Here is a 23,398-nt window from a genome sequence, read left to right as displayed (position 1 = left end):
CATTATGATATCTTGTTGTTATTCTTTGTTTGGCTGGAGAGGGAGAAATTTCCTCTATGTTCTACTAGTCATCAGCCACTGGTGGGTGATCCACACCCAACTTTTGTTTAGGGATTACTACCTTTTGGTAGTTTTTTTGGGGGGGGGGTTTCTTTTTATCTTTTTTTTATTTTCATTTTATTTAGACTTTAATTTGTGGTTTCTTTTTCTCCTATTGGAGGGCCTATTTACGTTGATCTGAGTCTTTATATATTGATATTATTAGTTTTTAGTAATATTAGTGGATATGTTAAAGTTGAAGTTTGCTACTTTTAATGTTCGGTGTTTAAGCAGTCCAATTAAGCGTAAGCGTATTTTTATCAAGTTCGATCTTTGGTAAAACATGTTTTCGGTAGAGATATGATTTTACCTGAAATGATTAAATTTGAAACTTTTGGCATAATGAGATGAAATATTGTTTAACAATGGAAAAAAAATTACGTGTTTTGCGGATAACTATAGTTTTTTTTAATTAATAGGTGGTTGTTATATTCAGAATATTTACATTTTGATTTATATTGGCTAGATTTTAATATGCATGTTTTACTTTATTTTTTTTCTTTATGGCTCTCCTTAGGAGAGTTGGCTGAAGGGGGGGGTCTTTCCTTTTTTTTTCTTTCTTTTTTTAAAATATATATAAAATATAACATTCATGCTTTGTTTATTGTTATATATGTTACTTATTATCTGTATTTTGAATGAATAAATAAAGTTTAATAAAAATTATGCTAAAGTCTGCCAGTCCAAACCATTTATGAAACCTAGCAGTACCACATGCAGACAGTCACCACTCTGAACAACACGACTGGCACTATCTCTTCAGTGAATCAGCGATGCCATGTGCGAGTCACGGGCTGCTATTTTGGACTGCGCAGCAAATGCCATCTTCTCAGGCCTACGACATCATGGAGGAACAGCAAGGGCAACCATCTTTGGATCATGAGGACCAATTGGGGTCGGACAGTGAGTCTATACTGGCCTCCATAACTCTGAACCAAGAGAGACCACATGAACTCACCAGATCCATGATGAACATCCAGGTAAACAGGCACATTACAAACTATTTATTTGATAGCAGGAGTATAGAAAGTTTTATTCACCCTGATACCATTAAGCGCCTATATCTCAAGATATGGCCCGCCAAACACAAGATATCATTCGCATCCAAATCCCATACCACAGCTACCCAACAGTAACTTTGACCATTGGAGGCAGTTTACAACCATTTCAAGCTACTTGTCATGCCACAACTCTGTGCCCCCTTGCTACTGCAGCTGGACTTCCAGTGACAACTTCAGAAAGTTGCATTGAAATTCGACGGGTCCAATCCCCCCCTCACCTTTTGCAATGTAGTTTACAGAAAGCCCTCTGCAAGCAACCTGTGGCCTCTTGACTCTCAAGATCGACCCTCTCTGCTGTTTTCCAACCTCACCCCCTACTGCAAGCCAGTGACACCAGGAACAGACGATACTATGCCACAAACAAGGTATTCATTATGTTGGAGATTCACCGTTTGTTGGGCGAGGGCATCATTGAGACCAGCAAAAGTCCTTGGAGGGCCCAGGTGGTTATGGTTAAGAACAGGGAAAAGAATACGATGGTCATAGATTACAGCCAGACTATTAATCAGTACACAGTTCGATGCACATCCCCTTCCCCACATTTCTAATATGGTCAACTAGATTGCGCAATATTGGGAATTCCATTCCAAGAGTGGATCAGGTGATCTACCCTCTGCAGCAGAGAAGCTTATTATTGCAGAATGTGTGGTTTTTAAGTTTAACATCATCTGACTGGACATAAACAATCAAATGAAACAACATTTCTCAGGGCAAAAGTGCACACATATACACAGTACATAGCCATATATATAGATTGTGGCAATACAACCACTACACTGGCTGCACTACTGCAGGGAGCAACCTGGGTGGCTGGCCCCACCTGCTGGCTGTCAATCACCAGCCCATATAAAGACTTGAGTCAGGCTCTTTGGGGGACAGTCAGACATGGAGCTAGCAAAGATACTAAGACTGGTGTACAAAGTTTAAGCTAATTAAAGCCTGTTGTATAGTCTGTGGACTTTGTGTCAGAATCAATCACAGCGCTCACAATTAAATTAGCTTAAAGTTAAAAGGACCATGGAGAAGTTCCTCAGCATCGAGAGGCTGGGTATCGACCCTCAACACCCAGACACTCCAGCATACTTAGAAATCTAGAAACATGCGATTGAGACAAACATCCACACACAGGCTGAGGTCATCAATACTAACCAAGCTGGGCCCACGCATTCCAGGCTATCCAAGACTGCACAGATTTTGAACCAGCGATGGATGTCCTGGAAGGCATGTACTAGCCCCTGACAAATGTACTCTATGCCCGGTACCTGTTCAGCATCAGGTGAGACGGCAGATGCTTACCTGGGGGCACTGCGAGAACTAGCACGCCCATGTACGATCGAAACTGGGGTGACTGCTGGGGAGGTGGAGTGACTCATCCGAGATACCTGTGTCCGAAGGTTGCAGTGGAGGGCAACACAACAGACTGTTTAAGGAGAATAATGCCTCCCTTACCAGGACCATGGAGGTGGTTTGCTCCCTAGAAGCTGCAGTTCACCATGTAGAGGCCTTTGATGCTCGCCTCCCCCAACCTCCGGCCTAGCTGATGTCAGCAGTTGCTGAGGGGCCCCACGGGAAAGAGACAATAGCTGCCATCAACACAGTCTGCCGCTGTGAGTACTGCAGGTCCCGGTGTGGGTCGGACAGACGCTCCTGAAAGAACTGCCCTGCAAGGAACTCTCATTGCTCCCGATGCAGCAAGAAAGGCCATTTCGCTAAAGTGTGCCTCTCCAAACCCATCAGGAGTGCTGCAGCCCTCTGCGACAAACGAGGAGCCCCTTCCGACTCTCTGGATGCCCCCACGTGCGGATGCCGGGTAGCGCCATTACTCCACCCACACCGACAAAGACACTTCTGGATCGGCTGTCCAACCACGCCAACGCCATTTGCTCACCACGGCCACCGGCATCTTTAATTGCCCAACTTTCGTCTGCACTGTATCTTCTAGGCACTGCCATCATGGCCACCCCAACTCACTGTCATGGTCAACACGCGGATGTGCAAAACCACACACTCACCGCACCCCGCACTCTGAAAGGCACCTAGTGGCTGCTACTTGTCACAACTGTCGGGGAGCAGTGACTCAGATCCCAAGCAGTCCTAGCATCCACCACACTAACAGGACATTCCCCATGGACATCACTGTCAATGGGAAGGTAATAAAATGCCTGTTTATTAGCAGTAGTACTGAGACCTCTATGCACCCGAATGTGGCCTGTACGCTGAAACCCAGCAAACTTTGCTATCACTTTCACGGCACTAGAGTGCTGCTCAGTGAACTTTACAGTGGGGGTGGGGGGGGGGGGTGAAAACATATCATGGGTTCAGGCTCCTGGTCATGCCCAAGCTCTGTGCCCCAGTTATCCTGGGACTAGACTTCCACTGTCACGTCCACAGCCTCACCCTCACCTTCCATGACCCATTGCCCCCATTCACCATCCACATCACAAAGTCCAGCGTCCACCTCCAGTCCACCTTCAGGTTTTCCACTCCATCCCTCTTCAATTACCTGACACCAAGAGCAGGCACTATTGTGCGGCCAACTAGACCTTCATCAAGGCAGAGGTGAGACAGCTTCTGGCAGAAGGAGTTATGGAGCCCAACACCAGGCCCTGGAGAGCTCACGTCCTTGTTGTAAAAAGTGGGGCAGCAAACAGAGAATAGTCATCAACTCTATACATCCACCTGGACGCCTACCCACTGCCCCACATCACGGACATGGCTAACGAGATAGCACGGTACAGGGTTTTCTCCACGACTGACTGCAAGTTGGCCTACCATCAGCTCCTCATCCATGCCTGGGATAAACCTTGTACCACCTTTGAGGCAGATGGGCGCCTCTACCAGTTCTGCCAGGTCCCGTTTGGGGTCACAAATGGAATCTCTGTATTTCAGTGAGAGATGAATCACGTGGTAGACTGACACAATCTAAGAGTGACCTTCCCACACCTGGACAATGTCACCATCTGGGGCCACAACTAGCAGGACCACAGTGCTAATCTGCAGAGATTTCTCCAGATGGCAGAGGCACTGAACCTCACTTACATCAGGGAGAAGTGTGTGTTCAGCACCACCCACTTCGCCATCCTTGGGTGCATCGTGGAACATGGTGTCATCATTCCCAACCCAAAATGCACATGCCCCCTAATGGAATTGCCCCTTCCCAATGCGCTCAAGGCCCTCCGCAGGTGCCTAGGGCTCTTCTCTCCCAGTGGGTTCCCCGTTTCTCAAACAAGGTCCGCCTACTGACACAAGCCACCACTTTCCCCCTCCCTGCCGAGGTGCAAGCAGCCTTTGCCCGCATCAGACAGGACATCGCCAATGTCCCAATGCAATGCCTCTGATGTTGCCCTTGCTTCCACCCTCAATCAAGGAGGCAGACCCACGGCCTTTTTCTCCAGGACCCTCCACGGTTCAGAGCTTGGACACTCTATCATCAAAAAGACGGTCCTTGTTATCATGGAAGCAGTCTGCCACTGGCGTCACTACCTGGCTGGCCTCACAGACCAGCACAAGGTGGCATTCATGTTCAGCACCACCCAGAAGCAAGATCAAAAAAAACAAAATCTTGCTCTGGAGAGTCGAGTTGGCCACTTTCATCTATAACATTCAGTATAGGCCGGGAAAGCTCAAGGACTCCCCTGATGCCCTTATGCAGACCTGTGCGAATGCACAATCTGAACAGCTTCATGTGCTGCACGACCCCCCCCCCCCCCCTTTGCCACCCGGGCATCACGCGCCTGTACCATTTCATTAAGTTCCAGAACCTTCCCTTCACCATCCAAGAAGTCCAGACCATGACTGAGTTTGCAGGGTCCGTGCAGAGTGCAAATCGCACTTCTTCCACCCGCCACAGGCTCATGTAGTGAAGGCCACTCGGTCCTTGAAGGGACCACTGCCTTCCATGAATAAGAAGGTCCATTTCCTCTCGTAGACAAATACTCCCATTTTTTCCTTCGCCATTCCTTGGCCTGACACCTCCCCCTCCATTATCAAGGCACTGGTGCAGATCTTCACCATGTTTGGATACCCAGCATTCATCCAAAGCGACTGGGGGCTCCAGCTTCATGAGTGAGGAGCTGCACCAATACCTGATGGTGCGAGGCATCATAGCTAGTCACATGACTAGCTGCAACCCCAAGGGCAATGGGCAGTGGAGCATGAAAACAGGGTAGTCTGGAAAGCAGTCCTCCTGGCCCCGAGGTCGAAAGGCTGATCCATCAACTATTGGCAATAGGTCCTTCCCAAGGCACTCCACACCAATATGGTCGCTCTTGTGCACGGTTACCAGACTCCTCACGAATGCCTTTTCTTCTTTCCTTGGAAATTGGCGACTGTCAGCATGGCTGACATCTCCAGGACCAGTACTCCTTCGCAAACACATGAAGGCACACATATCTGACAGCCTGGTCGACCAGTTGCACCTCCTTCACACAATCCCAAATTACGCATACAACGTAGAAGGCTGAGAGGGGATTTGATAGAGGTGTTTAAGATAATGAGAGGGATACATAAGAGTTGATGTGGAAAGGCTTTTCCCATTGAGAGTAGGAGATGGATACAAGAGGTCATGGGATGAGAATTGTCGGGCAAAGTTTTAGGAATAACATGAGGGGGAACTTCTTTACTCAGAGAGTGGTTACTGTGTGGAATGGGCTTCTGGAAAAGGTGGTGGAGCCAGGATCAATTTCGTCATTTAAGAAAGAGTTGGAATAAGTATATGGATGGGAGGGGGATGGAGGGATACGGGTAGAGTGCTGGCAAGTGGGATTAGAGGAGGGTACAGATCAGTGCGGACTAGTAGGGCCAAATTGGCCTGTTTTCATGGTGTAATTGTTATAGGTACCCCACTGGACATGAGGATGCCGTCTCAACCAGGGACCTGGCACCAGCAAGGGTCCAGCCCTTTTCCTTGGGCACCATACAGGACCCCATAGAGCCTCTCCAGAGGGCCCCATTGCCTGTGGACCCACCCCACACCTACATCCCCTCTCTGCCAGACATCATCCTGCCCACACCACCAGCCACCCCAGACCCAGGCAACCCTCAGGCAGCCCTGCACCTACTAACCATTGACTGGAGCCAGTCCTGCGACAGACGACCGCCTGAACTTGTAGATACTACCCAGCACTGAGGACACCACCCCCTTCCCTCCACCCACCCCACTCCCAGGACTCATTTTAAGAAGGGGGTGAATGTGGTGATACAACCACTACCCTGATGCACTCCTACCAGCCTACTGCAGGGGGCAACCACTGTATCTGCAGGTAGGCAACCTGGGAGGCTGGCACCACCTGCCAGCTGTCAATCATCGGCCCATATAAAGATTCAAGTTAGCTCCTTTGGGGGGGGGAGAGTCAGATGTAAAGCCAGCAAAGATACTAAAACTGGTGTACAAAGTTTAAGCTGATTAAAGCCTGTTGTACAATCTGTGGACTTTGCGTCAGAACATTCACACAGCAGTGCTCACATACATATAGATACAATTTAAAATATATAAATGTTTTGGAATGATTTACTGTTCTAGGATTCTGTTCATCAATCTCATAGCCTGTGGGAAGAAGCCATTTTCCAGCCTGGCAGCCCTGATTTTGATGCTCCTGTATGTTCTTGATGGTAGTAGGTCAAAGATTATGTGCTGGATGAAAAGGGCCCTCAGAAATTCATTGAGCTCTATTTAATCAACATTCCTGGTAAGTGTCATAGATGAAAGAAGGGGAAACCTCAGTGATCTTCTTGGCTTTTTAATGATTCTCTGTATTGACTTCCGGTCTGATACTTTTTAGCTATCATTACCAGACGATCACGTAGCCAGACAGGACACTTCATTGTGCTCCTATAAAATGGTGTCAAGATGAAGGGGGGGGGGGGGGGGGGTGGGTGTGGTGCGCTGTTCGCCAGAATCAGACACACACAAAGATAATCCACAGACTTCCACAGAGCCAGGCTGGCTGTGGCTGCAGCAACTCTGAGTGAGGCCTCAGGAGGCCGGCGCAGGCTTATATCCCGGAGGGTGATTGACACCCGACCGGGTGGGGCTTGATCCCTTCAGGCCGACTGACAGCCAGCCAGGTGTTGTCCTGTCCCCTTTCACTCCTTCAGGTACAGAGGTTGCCCCCTGCAGTAGGCCGGTGGTGGTACACTCTTGCAGGTACAGAGGTTGCCCCCTGCAGTAGGCCGGTGGTGGTACACTCTTGCAGGTACAGAGGTTTCCCCCTGCAGTAAGCCGGTGGTACACTCCTGCAGGTACAGAGGTTGCCCCCTGCAGTAAGCCGGTGGTGGTACACTCCTGCAGGTACAGAGGTTGCCCCCTGCAGTAGGCCGGTGGTGGTACACACTTGCAGGTACAGAGGTTGCCCCCTGCAGTAGGCCAGTGGTGGACCACCACAGGGCGCATTATCCTTGCCTTCCTCAGACACAGAAAGTGTAACATCTGCTGCACCTTCCTAATTTATGAGATTTTGAGAGTCGAGGATAGGTCTTTGTCTGTACACCAAACAGTGCCTACTAGAATCCCTGAAAAGGCTGAAGATCCTGTGATATCTGTCTCTAAGGGCAACATTAGAACATCATTCATGAGGGTAAACCCTCGCAAGGTGTTCAGCCCTGATGGCATACCTAGCAGGGTAATGAAAAATCTGCGCCAACCAACTATCCGGAGTGTTCATGGACATTTTCAACCTCTCATTGCTGCAGTCAGAAGTTCCCACCTGCTTCAAAAGGGTTATCAAGCAGCCTGGTACCCAAGAGCACTGTGAGCTGCTTCAACAATCACCCAGCAGCACTAACTTCTGCTGTGAAGAAATGATTTGAGAGGCTGGTCATAGCCAAATTAACAAGCACTATAATTTGCCTATCGTCACAATTGCACCACAGTGGACACAATATCACTGGCTCTCCACTCACCTCTGATCATCTCAAAAACAGCAATTCATACATACGGCTGCTCTTCATAGACTACAGCTCGGTCTTCAACACCATTAGTGCTGGTCAAGAAGCTACAAACTCTTGACCTCTGTATCCCCCTCTGCAACTGTATCCTTGACTTTCTCATCTGAAGACCACAGTCAGTATGAATTGGAAACATATCCCCCACACTGATTATCAAAACAGGCACACCCCAAAGATGCATGCTTAGCCCACTGCTCTTCTCATTATACACCCATGTCTGTGTGGCCAGGCAGAATTCCAATGCCATCTACATGTTTGCCGATGACACCACAGTTGTCAATAGAATCACAAATGGCAATGAGGAAGCACACAGGAGTGAGATAGATCAGCTCACTGAATGGTGTAATGACAACAACCTTATGCTCAAAGTCAGCAAAACAAAGGAGATGATTGTGGACTTCAGAAGAAAGTCAGGGGAACATGACCTAGTCTTCATTGAGGGCCCACTAGTGGAGAGGGTCAAGAACTTCAAATTCCTGGGTGTCAACATCTCAGAGGATCTGTCTTGGAGCCTCCAAGTTGATGCAATCACAAAGAAGGCTCACCAGCAGCTATATTTTGTGAGGTGTCTGAGGAGATAATGGTATGTACCATGGAGAGCATTCTGGCTGGTTGAATCAATGCCTGGTAAGGAGGTGCCAAGTCTCAGGACAAGAATAAACTCCAGAGGGTTGGTAATTCAGCCTGCAACATCACAGGCACCAGATTTCACTCCATCGAGGACATCTACAGAAGGCTGTCTTAAAAAACCAACCTCTATCCTCAAATACCCCCACCACCCAGCCTATGCCCTCTTCACTCTGCTATCATCAGGAAAAAAGTACAAGAGCCTAATGGGTACTCAGTGGTAAAAAGACAGCCTCTTCCCTGCTGCCACCAGATTCCTGAATAAAGCATGAACCTTAATTTTTGTGCACTATTATTTTTACTTTATTTATAGTAAAGTTGTAAGATGGTTATAATATGTATGTTTGTTCTATGATGCTACTGCAATACACCAAATTTCATGATGTGCTCATGATAATAAATTCTGATAGATCAATGAACATTGTAGTGAAATGGTCAAACTTCTTTCTCTTCGAGTCTACAATCATCTCCTTTTGTCTTGTCCACATTGAAACTCAGGTGGTTTGCTCTTGCATCATTTTAATGAGTTGCCCTGTCTGTAATCATACTTATCTTTGTTGCCTATGAGGCAAACTACTGTTGTATCATCCACAAACTTGATGATTCAGTTTGAATTTACTCTGGGAGTACAGTCATGTACCAGGAGTGTGAATAGTAGTGGAATGAGCACACAGCCCTGAGGTGCATCATTATAATCACAATTTAGAAAACACCTTTCTAATATTTAACATTATTTTTTATCTTGATTTTTCAAAAAGTAAAGTTTTCAAGTGAAAATTGGGACCAATTACCATTTGGTCTTGTTATAGAATTATGTTATTATTAATCTTCATCTTTTAATATATTATAGAAAAGTACCTCGTGGGATGGAAACAGAGAAACACACACAAAGACACACCCAACATCATTTTGGAGAGACAATGAGTCTGCTATGTCCAGCTGCAAACAGAGCAATAAAATAAGAGTTGATTGTTCATTGAAATACTGAAAGCAATGGATGTTTATTCAGAAGGGTACTTGTGTACACAAACATATGCTTGTTGGCCTGTGTAGATAAACAAGAGACTATCTGATTCATACTTTTGGAGAAACTAGAAATTGAATCAGTAGTGTTTAAAGCAAGTCATGTGAAAGTCGGTTTAAAAGTTTAGTCTTATTAATCTTTTGTGTTGAAACTCTGAATCTTTAAACTGTTGTTCAAAAGTAATTATGGAGTAGGTGAGGTGCCATGTCATCAACCTGTGATGTTGCAGGCTGAATTACCAACCCTCTGGAGTTTATTCTTGTCCTGAGACTTGGCACCTCCTTACCAGGCATTGATTTGAAAAACAGCTTTTATTATCAAACCAGTTTCATTTGAAGTCAGAAATACAGTAATATTCTGTGAGAAATGACTGCTATTATGTTCTCCTTATCAAGGGAGAAACAGAATCCAAGTGGCTTCAGAAAAGATGGCTACTTTGACTGTCTCTCTTTGTTAAGAAAGCAGTGCTACTGTGACCATTGTAATAATGATTTTGTCTAAAGCCCTTACCTGGGTTTATGAAATCATCATGGAAATCACAAGTTCTGTAACCTCCACGCAAGAGAGAATTGTGGAAAAATCATTTGTAAGAAACAACATTTCTCTGAAAGCAACTACACAAGAATTCGTGAGTTTTGACACACACACACACACACACACACACACACACACACACCATAATGCGGTTAAGTTTAAAGTTAATTAAGAAATGTTATATTATTGTTAAGTACCGAGCAATGAATTTTAAAATACTAATTTTATTTCTCTTAAACTTGTCTGAACTTTTAAACTACTCTTAACACTAAATCTATCTCCAACCATGCACTAGTGTTCTAGTTTATGTGTGTGATATACCAAAACCATTACAAGTCCAAGCCAAAATCTAGAAAGTTACTTTAAAGTTCAATCTTTTAAATTCAGTGCTAAAGTGCAGGCCTTTGAATTTTTTTTTTCTTTTTTTTGGAAAAGTTTATTTAAAAGTTTTACAAGAAAAGAATATACATACTAAAACTACCCCATACTATACTACCCCCCCACCCCCTCACATCTATCCCATCCCGCACAAACCAATCCCCGCTTATAATAAAAAACATCAACATAAAATCATAATAGGTTGTTGTGTAATTTGTCATCTTTAACCCAAAAAAATTTACTTAACATCTATACTCATACATTCCAAATATAAAGTCCACATATCAACAAAAAAAATTATTTTGCAAATTATACGTTATCTTCTCTTAATAAAGACATGATTGAATTTCATTATTGCCATCTTTGTATACTCAACTCAACATCATTTTTCTAGCTACCGCCAATCCTAAACGTGTAAATACAACTTGAGGTATCTTCTCACAAATTAGCAGTAATAGCATTCATATAACCCAATAAACATACCTATGGATCAACATATAAATAATATTTTGAATAAATCTCGCAAAAATTTGATTACTTTTTCCCCCAAAAAGGTTTAACCTTTATACAATCCCACACCGAATGTAAAAAATTACCTGTCTGATCTCCAAATCGAAAACACAAATCTGACTCACTAAAACCAATTTTTCAGGGGTTAAATATAACTGATGCAAAAAATTATAGTTAACCAAACTATATCGTACATTAATTAATTTCATAACACTATCCAAACATGACAGACTACTCTTCCACAGAAATAGGAATAGATAAATCCTTCTCCCATTATCTCTCATCTTAAATATATCTCCCTTCTCCCTTTTCCTGTAAGTGAATAAATTTCTGAAACAAATCTTTTTTTCCCCTTATCAGCAATTAATTTCTCAAATTTCATTTGACCCGGGTAATATTAATTCTCAACCAAAACATTCTAATAATAAATCACATACTTGATAATAAGCAAATAAAGTATTTTGTAATATACCAAACTTCTCTCTAAGTCTATTAAATGAAAATGAACCTACCTCAAAACAATCTTCCACTCATTTTGATTCCCAATCCTTCAAATAGGGATTATTCATAGAAAATGAAATTACCTGATTGTGATATAATGGCGTTTTAGCTGAAATCTTACTTTTCAATCCTATAAGCTGATTCCACTTATGCCAAATCCCCATCAAATGTTTCAATACTGGCAATTTATACCGTTGTAAAAGTAAAGGATTCTATTTATATATAAAATGATGTTATCAATCTTTCTTGTATTTGATCCATTTCCACCTTCGCCCACATCGGAGGTTGGTCTATATCAAACAGTCTATTAATAAATTTTAATTGTGCTTGTTAATAATTTTGAAAATGTGGTCATTGAAGACCTCCCAAATCATACTTCCATGTCAACCTCGGCATAGATCTCCAGATAACTTACCTTTCCATTAAAAAACAAACTACTTTATTTAATTCCTGGCATAGCACTTGGAATCTATTGAAACAAATATTGAATACGAGGATATATATTCATCTTGATACAATTTACATGTCCATTCAATGTTAATGGTAACTTCTTCCATCTATTTAGATCAAACTTAATCTTATTTAATAACGGTATATAATTTAAACTATATAAATTTTGATTCTCCTTATCCACAATTACTCCCAAATATTTAATTTTATTTGACCATTTAAACTTCACAAGTTGTCTACAATCTGAATAATCATCTGATATTGGTAATATCTCACTCTTATCCCAATTTACTTTATAACCTGACATTACCCCATATTGTTTCAACAAATTTTGTAACGGTTTTAAAGAATTCTTAGGTTGAGACAAATATATCAACACATCGTCTGCAAACAGATTAATTTTATACTCTTGCCCATCAATTGTAATTCCTTTAATATTAATCTCCAGCCTAATTGCTTGGGCCAAAAGTTCAATAACTAATGCAAATAAGGCTGGCGACAACAGACAGCCCTGTCTAGTTGATCTAAACAGATTAAGTACCTGCAAAATCTGTCCATTTGTCATCACTCGAGCAGAAAGATTTCAACCAGTAAAGAGTGGTCCAAATTTATATCTTTCCAGTACCTTTTTTTTAAACTTTATTTAAGATTTTATAACATGAATAAGATATAAAATTACATTAAAAAAAATTTAAAAATGAAATAATGAAATTACAATACAACATCAGTAATCTAAACAAACTATACCCCCAATAATTATTACACAACATTAATAAACCGACTCAAATTAATCCAACCCCCCCTCCTTCTCCCCCCATAATAAAGAGTGAAGGATTAATAAGATTAGTAATATATGTAAGAGAAAAAAACCCACTTACAAAAAAAAACATTAAACAATAATCAATTCTTAAAAAAGAATTGTAGCATGAGAAAAAAAGATTAAAAAACTTTCTCTATAAAAATAAACCTTCACCAAATATCAACTAACTTCACATCTATCGTCATATTAGTCACATAAACCACCATCTTAAAACAAAATCCAAACCTCATTAAGCATTATACAATTCAATTTTAGTACTCTTCTACCATTTTTCCCTTTTGCTCTTGAATACTTATCCAATAAAAGCCCCAATACCACATTTAAATATCCCCAATCATTACTTTAAAATTCACATATCCAAATAATAAAAACACATCTACAACAAAAACTATATCTTCAACAAATGGAGCATAAACAACAAACAAAATTCAAGCCTTATTAAAAATTGTACAATTCAATTTATAACTTTCACCATTATTCCCTTCGTTCTGTAACTAAGATAATAAAATAATTTACACCAGAATTACCACTCCTTTCACCTTGAAGTTAAATAAAAAATAAAAAGCTTATCCATCCCATTCAGATTTAAATTTCAAATATTCCTTATCTACTAAATAAACTTTACAAAAAAACCACATCAACTTTTAATTTTTTAAACAAGCAAATACTTTCTTATACTTAATAAAATTATTAAAACCGTAAGTATTAAAAAAAACAAATTTAAATTTAAACATTACTTAAAAGAACACACAAAAAAGAGAAGGAAAAAAAAGGAAAAAAGAGAAAGAAAAAAAAACCCTCCCTCCCCTTATCCCCTGCTAAAACTACAAAAAAAATATATAAAAAAAAACCTTCACTCCTCAATCCAAAAATTAATAAGAAAAAAAAACAGGCAGGAGGCAACTGCTACCTCCTCCTGGGTCAACCGCTCATTGCGGTAACTCCCACACAATATCGGGTGTGAGATAACTCACACGTAGCTGATGACTTCTGGAAAATAGTGCCCACCCAGCTCCCTCTCCCAACTCACGTTTCACATAAACTATCATCATTATTTAAAATTTTCTCAAGAAGAGAAAAAAAAAATTCTTTTTAGTATTTTTTTTTTAATCAACTTTATCACTTTGACCACCATTATTTCCATTTCTCCTTGGAATTCGATTCCCATCTTGTATCTCCATTCTCTTTGGAGACCGTGGAGGACTACGTCTTTCCTGAAATTGTATAATTGGCAACGATTGAGCAAAATCCATAGCTTCCTTAGGATCATCAAAAAATTTTGATTGGTAACCATCTTGAAAAATCTTCAGTACCGCAGAATATCTAAATGTTGCTTTATAACCTTTTTTCCACAACACTTCTTTCACAGAATTAAATTCACATCGTTGAGACATAACTTCTTGACTCAAATCCGGATAAAAAAAAACACGATTATTCTGAACCATCAAAGGAGATCTTCTTTGTTGTGCACTTCTTATGGCCACACGCAAAATTGTCTCTCTATCATAATAATTTAAACAACGAACCAAAACAGGTCGTGGCTTTTTTCCAAAAGAAGGCTTTCTTCTCAAAGCTCTATGTGCACATTCCAGTATTAAGCCTTCCGGGAACTTATCTTGTCCTAATACTTGTGGAATCCACTCAGTAAAGAATTTTCTTGGATCTGATCCTTCCATATCTTCTGGTACACCAACAATTTTTATGTTATTCCGTCTAATAATCTCCAAATTATTCTCCAAATAATCAACCTTTTTCATTAAATTTTTATTCTGAATTTGTAAAGTTTTAATTGTTTTATTGACACCTTGTAATTCATCTTGTACCTCAACTTGGTCACAAAAATCAAGTCTTTCACTCATTTTAAGCTTAAAAGCTCCATAATCAGCCATCTGTTGAGTATTAATATCCACCAAGGTATTAAGTTTAGTATCAAGTTGATCTAAAGCTTTAACAAATTCTTTCAATATAGCAGTTAACTTAGATTCAAGATTCTTAAGAAACTTATCCACTGAAGTAGATTCAGACACAATAGGGTCCAGTTCTTTCTGAATAGCCAAAAGATCTTGTATTCCCTCTCTTAATTTAACTGCTTTTCTTGCAGTGTGACTTCGTGTAGAAACCCCCGCCATAACCTCCCCAGTAATATTTGGAGATTGATGGCGAGGGTTATCCCCAAGCCATATTCTCTCAAGCATCTCCGACACATTGAAGTCTGTAGAAATCTTCATTACAGGTGGTGTACTTCTCAGCGCCACCACTACATCAGTCAGTGGACGTCCCTTTAACTGCAAGCCTTCAGCTGGCAGCTTCCCAGCTGTTTCAGCTGTCAAAGGCTCTGTGACAGCGCTCATAGCGGGCATTGACTGAAATACACGCACCCGGCTAGCCCTTTGTTCTAAGGGCTGCCGGGTGCCATTTTTAAAGAGCCCTACCGGCAGAGAACGGAGCTCCGCTGCTGATTCCTGTACTTCTCCTCCTGGATCCATTCCACGCTGAGTCCTGGCTTCTTGTAAACAAGTAGGCTCTGATATCTTCGGAAAATGTAATTTCTTAACAATCTGTTGCCGTTTTTTCTTGCTTTTTTTCAACAATTGTACCATTGGAAACTAGTTTAACAGCTCTAACTATATCTAATGTTGAAAAGATTTTAACGGGCATTTAAAGACAAAACAACACCAAAGAGTCGGGAGAGGACTGGAAGGCACGTCTATTCCTTACGCCATCTTGCCACACCCCATCTTTCCAGTACCTTAAACAAAAAATTCCACTCTACACCGAGTCTAGCGCTAATATCATTGGTTGGTTGAGTTGTTGTCTTGAAGCATTAATTATTGTAATTAATTTGGTAATATTATCAGCTGAATACCTATTCTTAATAAATCCTGCTTGATCCACATGTACTAATTTTGGTAAAAAACCAGCCAATCTGTTTGCTAAAACTTTTACTACAATTTTATAATCTACATTCAAAAAAGATATTGATCTATACGATGCTACTTTTAATGGATCTCTGTCTTTCTTTGATATAACTGTTATTAATGCCCTCGAAACGACTCCGGAAATAAACCTGTGTCAGTAGCTTGTTTAAGCACATTCACATATACCGGAAATAACAAATCATAAAATTCTTTGTAAAATTCCGTCGTAAATCCATCTTCTCCAGGTGATTTTCCACTTGCCATAGATTGTAATGCCTCCTTAAGTTCCAAATCAGTAAATGAATTATCTAACGTCTTAATATCCTCTTCCTCTAATAAAGGTAAATCTAAATTTGATAAAAAAAAGAATCAATCTGCTCCTCAACAGAAGTCCCTTCAGATGTATTGTTACGAGCCCAAAGGACCCCAAAACCCAGCAGCAATAGACACTCACTACGACAAGTGGCTTTCAAAACAAAAGTTAGGAACATAGGAAGTAGGAACAGGAGTAGGCCAAAAATGGCCCATCGAGCCTGCTCCGCCATTCAATACGATCATGGCTGATCTAATTTATGAATCTTTAATCAACTTCAAACATGAAAATAGAATCAAATATTAACTTAACTCTATACTTAACTAACCCAAATTAACCCCCTTCTAATTCTAAGCATTCATGCATGCAATGTGTGTGTAAATTCAAGAAAAGTTCTTTGGTTCACAGTTCAATCTCACTACTTCTTCTTCCAAGTTCTCTGATTGCAGGCAATCACCATACTGTGCACAGAATTTAACAGGCATAAAGTTCACCAGGCTTTGTGCTTGAAAGGTAAATGTTTACCACTCAGGAAGGTCTTGTAGGGTTTGCAGAAAGAGATATTTGTTGCTCCAGGATTTCCACAACTGAGGTACCACCACTAGTCACCTCAGGATCTCGCTGATGAAACTTGCCCCATCAGGGTAACCTCTTTCTTCAGGCTACCACAGAGTTCCATTCCTTCCTCTATTTCATGAGAAACATCAGACAGATAGCACTTCCAGCCATCTACTGCTCTGGAACTTGTTTTCATCAGTTTCAAACAATTTTCCCTGGATTGCACTTTTCAGTTACTTGTCAGTGTCCCACACACTGGCTGACTGAGCTGTTAACTCAACTCTCTCTCTCTCCCAACTGAAACTTGAAAGAGAGCATGTGACTCATGTCTTGCAAACCCCCCACCTTCTCCAGCAAAACAACAGGAGTTATTTCTTCTTCTCAAGTTGTTATTTTAGGTAAATAATCCATGACTCCAAGACAATGGCCAAGCATTTTATGAAAGTCAGTTCAATTAACATCAACTTGTGAAAGGTGCTTCCATTCTCCAGAGATCTTGCAATGTGAATTCTTCAGTCTTTCAAATAAGATCTGTTTTAAAATGTGTGCATGTATGTGACCTACATTAAATCTTATAAATTCTCCTCAAATATTAATATTGTTGCAGTATATAAATCCAAATAAAATGTATGTTCATCATTAACATCCTGTGACTTATAAATTATCCCTGAATTTATCCTGTGTTAATCGTTCTAGAAACTTCTTCAGTTTTCAACTGCCATGCTAAGACCTTATGTGCTCCCTCTCCCAACTCGTAATAACGTTGTTTTGATCTTTGAATCATTTTTTCATAATTATAAGTTTGCTTTGTACTATAACGAAGCTTCAAATTAGATAACTGAATCTTATTCTCTTCTGTCGCATTTTTCTGAAATGTCTTCTCTAATGTTGCAATTTCTTTTTCTAAATCATGAATTTCTGCTTTATATTGCATCTTAACTTTCACTGTATAACTAATAATTTGACCCCTTAAATATGCTTTTAAAGCATCCCATAATGTAAACTTACTTTGAACTGATTCCTCATTCGTTTCTAAAAAAAAATCTAATTTAATCTCTTTCAAATAAAACAAAATCAGGATTTTTTAACAACATCTCATTAAATGTCCAACGATAATTCATTCCAGTCATCTCAGCTACACTACAAGAAATTAACAATGAGTGATCTGACAAAATCCTACTCTTATACTAAGCCTGTCCAATCCTACCCTGCAAATGTACTGATAGCAAAAAGAAATCTATTCTGAAAATGATTCATGACATACTGAGTAAAAAGCATCATTCTTAGTTGGATTCATTCGTCGCCATATTTCCACTAAATTGAAATCACCCATCAACTCAACTATTCTTTTCGCCATTTTAGTTTTCTTCACAATTTTTGGAGATTTATCCAACAATGGATCCAAACAACAATTAAAGTCCCCTCCAACAATGATATTCTCATTTGATTGATTCAAATGCAAAAATGCATCCGTAACAAACCGTACATCATCTTCATTTGGTGCATATAAATTCATCAAAGTCCAAGCTTCTGAAAATAATTTACAATTAACTTTCAAAGCACTTACTGAATTGTGAGAAAAAGGCACCTTTTTTATGTATCAAAATCGCTACTCCTTGAGCCTTGGAATTAAAGGAAGATGCTATCACATGTCCAACCCAGTCCCGTTTCAATTTCAAATGTTCTTTCTCCGTCAAATGAGTTTCTTGTAGAAATGCAATGTCCACTTTCATCTTTTTGATGTAATCCAGCACACATTTCCTTTTTAATTGGATGATTCATCATGTTGCAAATTTCAATTTACTCATTCTTCCTTTCTAAGTGGCAACTAACACAACAAACCTTACAAAAATATAAGCTCCAAGAAAAAAACCTTCTAAATCTACCAAAAAAATATAAAAAGTTAAAAAATTTTAAAAAAACACAATCCCCCTGTTATGTCCCTGGTTGTACCATCGGAGGTTTTAATAAACACTCAGAGAAGCCTGCAAGTTTTACACATCTCAGGCTGCTGGTCATGTATAAATACACTGTTGCATTGAGCATGCTCACCACTCAGTGTGATGTGGCTCTTACAATGTGTCTCACTGAGCCAGCATAAAATAGTCCCAAGTTTCCACTATATACAAAATTCCCCCCTTCTTTTAAAAAGTATAAAAATTAAAAGATTTATTAAGATTTAAATTTCTTAAAAATAAATTGTTACTGCTTCTTTACCTGCACTTGCCATTAAGAATTAATTATTCTAATTATACAATTGCAGTTCTATATTCTTGGCGGTATTGCACTGGTGGTAGGATGTTGCTTCTCCACCTCATAGACCTTGTTGTATCTGTTTACTTCAGTGGTGTTGATACAGTTGTGGATGGTGGTGTTGTTTGCCTCGGTTCTCCTGTTGCTCGCTGTTCAGTTGTTACGGTGTTATTGGTTGGGGTTTCTACTCACATTCCTTCACAAGTTTCTGGATTATTAGAAGCTGCTGGTGCTTCGGGTGCTTTCTGTGTCAGATCTGGGGTTGGATGAATGTGGATTTTGTTTCGTCTCAGCTGCCTACCAGATTCTGTCTCAATGATGTATGACCTTGGCATCTCAGCTTCTTCAACAATCTTTGCTGGTTTTTATCTCTGGCTCTTGAATATGCACATGCTGCCCTCGGAAGAGTTCTGGTAGTGTTTGTGCATGTTTATTATAATGTTGGCAACTTTCCTCTTGTATTTTAGTCAGCTTTCTTCTTGTTTCCTCTTGGTTGTCTGGTGAATGGATTTTGCTTGGCAGGGTTGTCTTGTACTTTCTGCCATTCAGAAGCTCTGCTGGGGATTTCATGTCGGCCTTCAAAGGCATGGCTCGCAGTGATAGAGGGCAAGATAGGGATCTTCCTTTGTCTCTCGACACTTTGTGAGAGTACGCTTGATTGTCTGTACATGCCTGTCAATGAATCCATGGCCTTTGGGGTAATGTGGTGATGAAGTAGTGATGGTGAACCCATATTCTGCAGCCATTTCTCTGAATTCACACGATGTGAATTGGGTCCCATTGTCACATATCACTTTTTTGGGTCTCTCCTGTTCTGTGAAGAGCGCACGTGCTGCTGCTGTGAGGGTCGATGCTTTCAGGTCCTTCACTTTCCTGATGAAGGGAAATTTGGAGTTATAGCAGGACACAATCAGATACCATTCTTGGTTTTCTGTGAACAGGTCTGCTCCCACTGTGTGCCATGGCCTGGTGGATATTTCCGCGGGTATCATCTCTTCTTTTTGTTGTGTATTTCTGGCATGCCAGACATGTAGCCATCATGTTTTCGATGTCCTTGTATATGCTTATCCAGTACATTGCTGACTTTGCTCGAAGTTTGCATTTCTCCATTCCCATGTGGCCTTGGTGTATTTTCTAGAGAATTTCTTTTTGCATTGTCTCTGGTATTATCAGCTGAGACGCTGCCAGCAGTACCCCATTCTCCAGGGATATGTCGTCCCTGATAGACCAATACTGGCGTATTGTAGGCTGTACCTGTTTTATCCTTTCTGGCCATCCCTGTTGGGAGAACAGCTGCAGCTCTTCATCCTTTGCTATTTCAGGCCGACACGGGACTAATATCCCAGTTTATCGGACAGCATCAATGAATTCATACAAATAGTTTTATCAAACTCAAGTGGTAAATTAACTAAGTCATAATTTTTTAAAAAACAGCGAGCTGGATTATGATGATTCCAAAAGGAAGTTGCAAAATTTAAAAAAGGAACATTTTAAAGAGAAATAAAATTATCCAATTATCGAAAATGGTCTGGACCAGGCCCATTTCAGATTGTTTATTTGGAGAACCGGTCTTTTAAAAAAAAGCCCAGTAGCAACAGCAAATCACTTGTAACAGTGTTTAAACATCAACAACAAACAAGGGAAGGCTTTTTAAGCATAGAAATAATGTTTAATTCTCACCAAAAAAAAATTGTTGGCCACCGCCGATCATCGTCACCTCCCTAACTGGCTCCCGTTCCTCCCGGCGCCGGGAGCCTGAGGTCCCCAGTCAGTTTGGCTCTTGAAAAATTTTGGAGAAATGAGAATTTGGATGTTCTCATTGATCCGAATTTTTTAAAATTTAGGATAATTGAGGATTTCAGAGAATCCCATTTCGGATAATCAGAGTTACACTATATTAAGGATGTTAGTGACTGACAATTGTCAGAGAGATATTTTAATTCACATTTTTTCCCAAGGAGATGGTAGGGCTGGGGCGGGGGGAGAGTGCCTCAAGAGGTTTGCAAGAAATTATCACAATTTTCAACATAATGTCTGAATAAAGCACTAGACACAAGAAGTCAAAAGAAGAAGCCAAAGGGAATGGGCAGGGGAAATGAAAGAGGGGAAAGAAAATTGAAGTTTTATAAATCAGAGATGGAGAGATAGTTAGACAAAATTATAAAGGAATGCCTATAAAAATGGAGATTGTAAGTGTAATAGTACAGACCTATCACCAATGTATATAGTGTATTTAGTTACAATATCTAGACTGGGCTTACAGCGATTGGCTGAGAGCTTAGCCACGCCTACTGTCTGGGCCTTAGAGGGTTGTGTCCCTCGCCAGGTCGGATCATTCCGGGCTGGTCGGCCACCTGTGAAGAGCTCCTGTCTTTTGCTAATAAAAGCCTTGGTTTGGATCAACAAGTCTTTGGTTCTTTTGACGAGCTCCACACAAAGTGATTCCCACAACAGCATTATCAAAGTTCAAATTAGTTGTCAGAGGACGTAAATTACATCACTGACAACCCGGAGATTCTTTTTCCATTGGGCCACACAGCATTTCTACTTGAGAAAAAGATACTTGTACAAAAGAAATTAAACAAACCGATTGTGCAAATACAGTCCTTAAATGAGCCTCTGAGTCTGACAAGTTTGAGCACACTATATTGTCATCAGTTATGGTTATCTCATTACAAGATGAGGAAGATTTGGAGAGGATACAGAGGAGATTTACCAAGTTGCTGCCTGGATTAGAGTAAATGTCTTATATGGACAGATTGAGTGAGCTGGGGCTTTTCCCTTTGGAGTGATCGAGGTTGAGACATGATTAAGTTAAATAGAGGTGTATAAGATTATGAAAGATGGAGGGAGCAGCTTTGTTCCAGGGTAGAAATGGCCAAAATTAGAGAACATCAGTTAAAGGCAAGTGGAGGAAGGTTTAGGGAAATGTCAGAGGTAGTTTTAGTTTACACCGAGTGGTGGGTGCCTTGAATGCATAGCCAGAGTGGTGATAGAGGCTGACACAGTAGATACATTTAAAACTCTTAAGATGAGCACATAGATGCAAAAAAAATAGAAGGTTATGAGCTGTGAGGTCAGATTGATTACAGAGTAGGTTAACATAGATCATCACACCACCATGGACTGAAGCACTATGTTCTTAAACAGCTATTCTCAACAGAGGGGGTTGTGGGTGTGACAGATTGTGTTGTGTTTTGTATTGAATATGGGTATGTTTTTGGAAGATAGATTGTGGGATTTTTAGTTAGTCACACACAGATACAAACACTTCAAAACTGATCTCATTTAAAATGCAAGAGTTTGGCTCAAGCCAGACAGTCCAGGCTCCAAGTGCCTTTGCAAAAACTTTGAAGAATGCCTAGAAGTAGGTGTTAAATGGATATGCTGTGGAGTAATGGATTATTGTTTTGGAAAGCAAGAGATGAACAGATTGGGAAGATTAGGTCCAGTGCCACAGCCTGTCTGAATGCAGTTCACTGTTCTAGGAAGGTCATGTGGTTTTGCAAGCAGAGAGTCAAACAGGTTTTTCTCAGAGAGAGAATTCAGTTCTGTAGTGTTACAGTCAGCAGCAGCTGGGACTGGAACTTGACAGGCTGGCAAGCTTGTGGAAAAACCACATTTTGAAGATGGGTTGTGAGTTCTTAATTCAGCCTGTTCAAAAACCTTGTGGTCCATACAAGAGGAGATGGCTGGCTGTATAATGTTTCACTTGAAATAAGGGAAACAAAAAGGTTGTCATCTGGAAAACTCTGATAGGGCAAGTTTCTTCAGCAAGACATTGAAGTGGCTAATCGGAAGGAATCAGTCTTTGTCCAACGAACAACAAATCTCTCTCTGAAAACCATTTACCTTTCAAGCACCAAATCCTGGTGAAATTTATAAATGTTAAATTCTGTGCACAGTATGTGAATTACCTGCAACCAGTGAACTTGGAGGAGTGAGAAGTGAGATTGGACTGAGAATTAAAGAACTTTTCTGAACTTATATAAACATTACATACATGTGTGCTTAGAATTAGAAGGGGGTTAAGTTAAGAGTAATAAGTTAAAGTTTGGTCCTGTTTTTATGTTTAAAGATAATTAAAAGTAAATTTTAAGTAACCATTTGTCTTGGTGTTGCTGGATTTTAGGGTCATCTGGGCCACATCACATTGAAAGGGGAGAGGGTGTCACAACTGAAATCATAAAACTTAAAAAAAATTTTTAAATGTAGTCAATTGTAGAGAAGTATGGAACAAACCAACAAACTTGGAGTGGAGTCTAGGGGGAATGGAGCAATAACAGAGAATGGCTGTCCTAAAATATTTAAGGCTGTGTCATCGAGTGCAAATTTTGTGAACCATGGCCTATCATCAATCAAGTAGCTTATTGCCTCAGTTAACAACAAAAAAAATTCTAGCAGATT

General features: G+C 40.5%; 1 protein-coding gene across 5 annotated transcripts in view; it reads right to left on the bottom strand.

The window, feature by feature from the left end:
• LOC138764011 (bromodomain-containing protein 3-like) overlaps positions 1 to 23,398 on the bottom strand; it is a 160,325-nt gene that overhangs the window by 135,370 nt on the left and 1,557 nt on the right. The window contains exon 1 of one of the 5 annotated variants that reach the window (XM_069939198.1): positions 11,691 to 11,712. The exons of the other annotated variants lie outside the window; for them this stretch is intronic. The gene's annotated coding sequence lies outside the window, so the exon portion shown is untranslated. Of the gene's footprint in view, positions 1 to 11,690; positions 11,713 to 23,398 lie in introns of those variants that run through there. 5 annotated transcript variants of the gene reach the window in all.

This window comes from Narcine bancroftii, chromosome 5 (assembly GCF_036971445.1).
Source record: "Narcine bancroftii isolate sNarBan1 chromosome 5, sNarBan1.hap1, whole genome shotgun sequence".
NCBI lineage: Eukaryota > Metazoa > Chordata > Chondrichthyes > Torpediniformes > Narcinidae > Narcine > Narcine bancroftii.
The sequence above is the reverse complement of the archived record's forward strand: the minus strand, read 5'-3'. Positions and strand labels throughout refer to the sequence as shown.